This window comes from Lithobates pipiens, unplaced genomic scaffold (genome assembly GCF_037356315.1).
Source record: "Lithobates pipiens isolate NorthernLeopardFrog02 unplaced genomic scaffold, aLitPip1_a1.2 Scaffold_19, whole genome shotgun sequence".
Lineage (NCBI taxonomy): Eukaryota > Metazoa > Chordata > Amphibia > Anura > Ranidae > Lithobates > Lithobates pipiens.
In genome coordinates, this window is record NW_027507764.1 from 206,707,461 (window position 1) to 206,714,276 (window position 6,816).

The window sequence follows — 6,816 nt, forward strand, 5'->3', positions numbered from 1 at the left end:
TCTAGTATGACTGTGGTGTGAAATTATTTTGCATGGTTTAGAGTCATAACTGATTGGATCATAAATATATTTATACGATTTGGAATGATGTCATAAAGCAGTCTGATCCAGTGAAAGATAGTAAATGCCACTGATAAATATGATAAATCTAACTAGATCATTTTGACAGACTAAAAAAAAAATGTATAATGAGGGCAGACTAAACAGTAATAAAGCACCTTCTAGAAGAATGTCTTTCATGCGGCAGTGTTTTATATCTCCAAATTCTCCCTTCTACTAAAGTCTGTTTAAATATCTATTTTGTGAGGACTTCGTTTTAAAGAAGATACAAAACATTTTTGTAGATATTTTTTTTACGACAAAATAACATTTAAAATAAAACCCCATTTATCAACAGAAGTCAATAATGATGCCTGGATACAAAAAAATTAACAGCGCCAGTATCTGTTGGTTATATGGACAATAATGCCCTGTACACGCGGTCAGAAATTACGACGGAAAAGATCTGATCGGATTATATTGTCGGAAAATCTGATCGTGTGTGGGCTCTATCGGTCTTTTTTCATCGGAAATTCCGACAGAAAATTTTTTAAAGCAGGATCTAAAATTTTCCGACAAAAAAACACAGATCGGACTTTTTCTGATCGTTTGCAGAGAATTCCGACAAAGTGCCACGCATGCTCAGATCAAATTATGAGACTAAAGCTATTGGCTACTAGCCTCTACGTAGTCCCGTCGTACGCAACGAATGTCACCACGTTCCGAACGATCGGATTTTCTGACAACTTTGTCCAACCGTGTGTATAAAGGGGCAAGGGGGTTAAAACAGGTGGTCAGTAGACAACATATTGCCTCTTTACCGGCTGTCAAATGCCTCTGAGCACAGATCGCTTTTCAGGGAGACAGCATTTTTTTGCTGGTACTTTGAACAAGCAAGAAAAATAAATCAGTTCTGATTGTACATATATGGGGTAGGGCTGGGGAAAAAATCTATTTGAATCTTGAATTGAGTTGAGAGGTCAAATCGATTAAAATTTTCAACAAATCGATTTTTTTTTCACCAGGATCGGCGCTGACACCGCACCGGTCCTGAGGAGCTGCAGGCAGGAGTTTTTAGGTGAGGCCGTAGCTTCGGCCTAGTCCTTGAGGCCGGACCCGCGGACTAGGACGAAGCCACAGCCTCGCCTAAAAACTCCTGCCCGCAGCTCCTTAGGACTGGCGCGGTGTCCATCAAAAAAAAAACTCGATTCGAATTGTGAATCAAGGTTTTTTTTTATAAATCACAGATTTTATTTTATTTTTTTAGAAAATCGCCCAGCTCTAATATGGGGAAGGGGAGCAGGATTAAACGTGCATACATAAAATGTGCATACATACATCTAAACAGCGGCAGCTGGTGCTCAAAATTTTTTGGGGGTGTGAAATTTTTTTGAAAGAAAATCATCAAATGCAGCCACTGTGCCATCAAACGCTACCATACTGTGCCATCAATCGCAGCCACCGTGCCCAAACGTTGCTACTGTGCCCAACAAACGCTGCCACTGTGCCATCAAACGCTGTCATTGGGCCATTAAACGCTGCCACTGTGCCATCAATTGCAGCCACTGTGCCATCAAACACTGCCCCTGTGCCCATTTAACGCTGTCACTATGCCCTCAAATGCTACAACTGTGCCATCAATTGCAGCCACTGTGCCATCAAACGCTGCCACTGTGCCCATCAAACGCAGCCACTGTGCCAAACGCTGCCAGTGTGCCATCAAATGCTACTAGTGTGCACACATGCACATACAATTACACATACACACACATGCACATACACACGCACACACATTCACATACACACACATACATACATACACACACACACATGCACACACATACATACATACACACACACACATGCACACACATACATGCACACACATGCATACAGAAAGTCTTTTCAAAAACGGCAGTGCTTTCTTTAGCTTTCCTCTTCCTGCCGGTTACTGCACTGTAGGGGGAGACAAAGAGCACACACTGTGCTTTCACTTTAGTTGTAATCAGTGTTATGATTCCGAGCTCCCCACACAGTGCCGATTAACCACTTACAGACCGGACCATTTTGCTGGTCAAAGACCAGACCCCTTTTTGCGATTCGGCACTGCGTCGCTTTAACTGACAATTGCGCGGTCGTGCGACGTGGCTCCCAAACAAAATTGACGTCCTTTTTTCCCACAAATAGAGCTTTATTTTGGTGGTATTTGATCACCCCTGCGGTTTTTATTTTTTGCGCTATAAACAAAAATAGAGCGACAATTTTGAAAAAAACGCATTATTTTTTACTTTTTGTTATAATAAATATCCCCCAAAAATATATAAAAAAAAAAATTTTCCCTCAGTTTAGGCCGATGCGTATTCTTCTACATATTTTTGGTAAAAAAAAATCGCAATAAGCGATTATTGATTGGTTTGCGCAAAAGTTATAGCGTTTACAAAATAGGGATAGTTTTATAGCATTTTTATTAATATTTTTTTTTTTTTACTAGTAATGGCGGTGATCAGCGATTTTTATTGTGACTGCGACATTGTGGGGGACCCATCGGACATTTTTGACACATTTTTGGGACCATTGTCATTTATACAGTAATCACTGCTATATAAATGCAGTGATTCCTGTGTAAATGACACTGGCAGTGAAGGGGTTAACCAGTGGGTGGCAGTGTAGGGGTTAAGTGTTCCTAGGGGTGTGTTACTAACTGTGGGGGGGTTGGGCTTTCATTTAGTGAACACTGATCTCTGCTCCAATCACATGGAGCAGAGATCAGCGTCACTAGTTGCTAGGCAGAATGGAGAAATGCTGTTTACACGGCATTTCCTCCATTCAGCCGTCCCGTGAGACGATCACGGGGATGCCCGCGGCGATCGAGTCCGTGGGTCCCGCGACCGGACTCACGGGGGTCCCGACCAGCGCGGGAGCGCGCCGCTGGCGGCGCGCTCCCGATGGCAGGGCGGCATTAAAGATTGGACGTACCTGTACGCCAATATGCCTGCCCGTGCCATTCTGTCGACGTACATCGTCGTGCGCTGGTCGGGAACCGGTTACAGTTCGGCTGAAGATTGGGGAGCTTGGTCTCAGCCGCCTGCTCCTTGGGATATACAGGGGGCCCTCAAGGGCCCCCTGCAGCATGGGGCCCGGTTGCCTTGGCGATCTCAGCGACCCCTATAATTCAGCCAATGTGACGGACCTAGTACGTTGAAAAGTCCGCTCGTGTGTACGTGGCATGAAGGTTCGATTAAATTTTTTTTTAAAATAACAAACATGTCATACTTACTTCCACTGTGCTTTTTCTGGGGTCCCCCGGCGGCTCTCCTAGCTCCTCCCCAACTCAGATAACCTCCTGGGAGAATCGCTCTCCTGGGGGGCTACCTTGCGAGCACACCCCTGAGTCCTGCATTCTGCCTCCATAGCTGCCGAGTGCAGGACTCGACCCTGCCTCCCCGTGTCATTGGATTTGATTGACAGAAGCAATCATTAGATGTTTTTTTCGCCTTAATGCATATGATGCATTAAAGCGGTTGTATAGTAATTTTTGTAACTTTGACCTACAGGTAAGCCTATAATAAGGCTTACCTGTAGGTAAAACGAATATCTCCTAAACCTGTACGGTTTAGGAGATATTCCCCTCGCAATGAGCCGCTGACTTCAGCGGCGCATGCTCTCCGGGGATTCTCGGCTGAAAGTCCGGCAGACGCCAGACCCTGCCGGGAAGAAAACTCCTGCGCATGCAAGGGAGTGACGGCATCGCGGCTCCGGCCTCTCATAGCGTGGAGCCGCAATACCTGGAAGACACCCCGAGGGAACATGTCAGTCAGCTCCCTCGGCGTGGACCGAGTGAGATGCCAGAGCCTCGTTCTAAGGTAAGTATTTCATAATGAGCTAGTATGCAGTGTATGCAGGTGTAAAAAAAAAAGTCAGTGGGTTTACTCCCGCTTTAAGGTGAAAAAACATGAACCTTTACAACCCCTTTAATTGAATAATCTGAAGTTAGAGGCTGTTTGGCTACCATGCACAGCTGCACCAGATTTTGCACTCTCCAGTTTTAGTAAATCAACCCTGGTGCGGACTGATAGGTGGCACTGGTAGGTGGCACAGTGGGCACTGGCAGCTGACACTGGTGGGCACAGAAAATGCATCAGTGGCTTTCTGTGTGAGAGACCGATGTCCCTCTGACAGAAGCTGATGATCAGCTTTTTTTTCCCCTCATGCTGTCAGTGTGTGAAAAAATGTCAAAAAATACTGATTATCAAGCTTCTGTTTACATCACGTGACGTGATCAGCTGTCATTGGCTGACAGCTGATCATGTGGTAAGGGGACGGGATCAACCCCTTACTCTGTGATCAGCCAAGTCTCATAGACTCTGTGATCACAGAGTGCGCCGCACGTGACCCGCAAGAACGCACAGACAACGCTTGCTCGGGAGGACGTCCATGGACACCCTCCCAGCAATTAAGGCCCGCGTTGTAGCCATCTTTTGGCTATAGCGCGGGCAGCAAGTAGTTAATTACCTAACCCTGCTAACCCAATAGAACACAAACCATTTTCAATGCAACATTTAACTGTGCACCCTTTTGGAATTATTAAGCATAAAGATAGGGGTATTAAACTAATATCTGCATATTTTATAACTGAACATATAGAGAATAAACTGTAAAGGAAACATGTTTTGTGTATGTGTTTACATATATTTTTTTATTTCTAATAAACTTTCATTTTGAATATTCAGAACTAAAAAAAATAAAGTTTTTAAAAATATTTTACTTCTTTTTTAGTCAAAAACTATTAAATACTGCATATATCATATATACTTGTAATATTTACTCAACTGGACAGCAAGTATAGCTTTAGGCATCTTTTCACATTGAATTGATTATTTTTAATTGTTCCATTAAAAAAGCCTGTCCTTTAGGGAACACAGTAGCTTAAGCTGAAGCTTACACACACAAACACACACCTGTATGGCAGTCAGGGCAGTACAGCCCTTCCTGTTTAGATGCAGCCATATGAGTTACAATCAGAGAGAGAGGATGAAGGAAAACTGTTTCTGTGCTCATTTTTAGCAATTATGCTCTGTAAACTCTGGCTTATTGGTAAACCTGGTTTAAATGTTGTGTTTAAGGTGTCACTGCATCTTTGGCGCATTTAAACTTATATTGTAGCTTCCCCTGCCCTCAGTTCTTCCAAAATTTTTAAGACATTTCCAAGAACTTTGCACACTCCATTCTTTACTGTGTAGAATTCACACGTTGCTATACGGTACTTTGTATAATGCACATTCAAACTCTTCTCTAAAGATTTGAACAATTAGCTGTGCAGCTAACAAAATAAAATTCATTCAATTTACCAAAATCAATTACAGTTTTGATTTATTTGCTTTCTGCAGTTTGTATACAGGATTCCCAGGAAGATAGCGTTTAATGCACTTCATGCCCATATTTCTAGGTCATGTCAAGCAGACATAGAAACCATATGTCTAAAAATCGCTTCTAAGACATGTGTTATGTCATACAAAACACATGAAAGCTAAGAAGCAATGTGCTAAAGATGTTCATCAAGATATAGGTTTTACAAGATTTGCAACAAAGAGCTGGCTGTCATTATCATCTGACATCCTAGAGGTAAATTTAATTAAATATTTGTAAATCCTTGGAAGAAGATTATAAAATTGGAACCTATGGAGTACTGTAAGTATCACAGCATAGTCATTTTGACTGTCACAGAAAATATAGTGTATTTTTTACAGTGAAGGTACACTGCAGAGGCACAGTAAACATATAGATGTTTGTTTCAGTAAAATTGTGTTTTGTGTTAACAGTGAAAGCACCAGGATCATTTGCTCAAGATTGAAAGCGTGTTCACATAACCAAATCTGAAATTTTGTCACCTGTCAAGTTTTATCAGGATAGACAGATATTTTTCTGAAGGTATTTTTTTAGATTGTAAGCTCTAAGGAGTAGGGCCCTCTGATCCCTACTGTATTAAAGTGTATTGTATTTGTACTGTCTACCTTCAAGTTGTAAAGCGCTGCGTAAACTGTTGGCGCTATATAAAGCCTGTATAATAATAATAACAGTATACATATATGTGAATTTTAATTTGTCCCTTTCATAATAGAAGAAAACACAATATTGAATTGCTGTCAGGGCTGGCTTAGCCCTTCTTTCTCTGGGCTGGCTGCTCAGCTGTCGGCAAATTTCCAGCTCTCTTCTCTTTCCACAGTTACCAGCTGTTTCTGATCATGTTCGTCTGACCTGCCTACTTAAAGCCTTCCAGCTCACTTCACCTCTGCCTTCACCTTGGTCACATCACAAGAAACCATCTCCTGCGTAAAGACTGACTTGCTGACAACCCTTCTGGCTCCTTATCCTGCTTGCTGTTGCTCCACTTGGATCCCTGACTTCTGGCCTGGCTGATTACCCGAGCTGGTTATTGAACTCTGGACTGGCTAACTACTCGATCCTGTTACTGGACTCTGGCTATGCTTTGACTACGCTTACTCTATTAACCTTTTAATTTTTTATTAATAAACAAGTGTGATTTAATTGTACTGTCTCGGTCTGATTCATGGTTTCTGACAATTGCATCATGATAACATAGTTTGAGATTTCAGTTCAGTGCAGACAAAGTTATAATGAATTTTAAACAGAATCAACATGAAAGTTTGCAGTAATTGCAGACAACGTTCTTAACCTAAAAAAGGTTTGTTTTTAGGTTTAGACAGAATTTAAAGCCTGTCTATGGTAAAAATGATTATTATTATAAGTGATTTACAT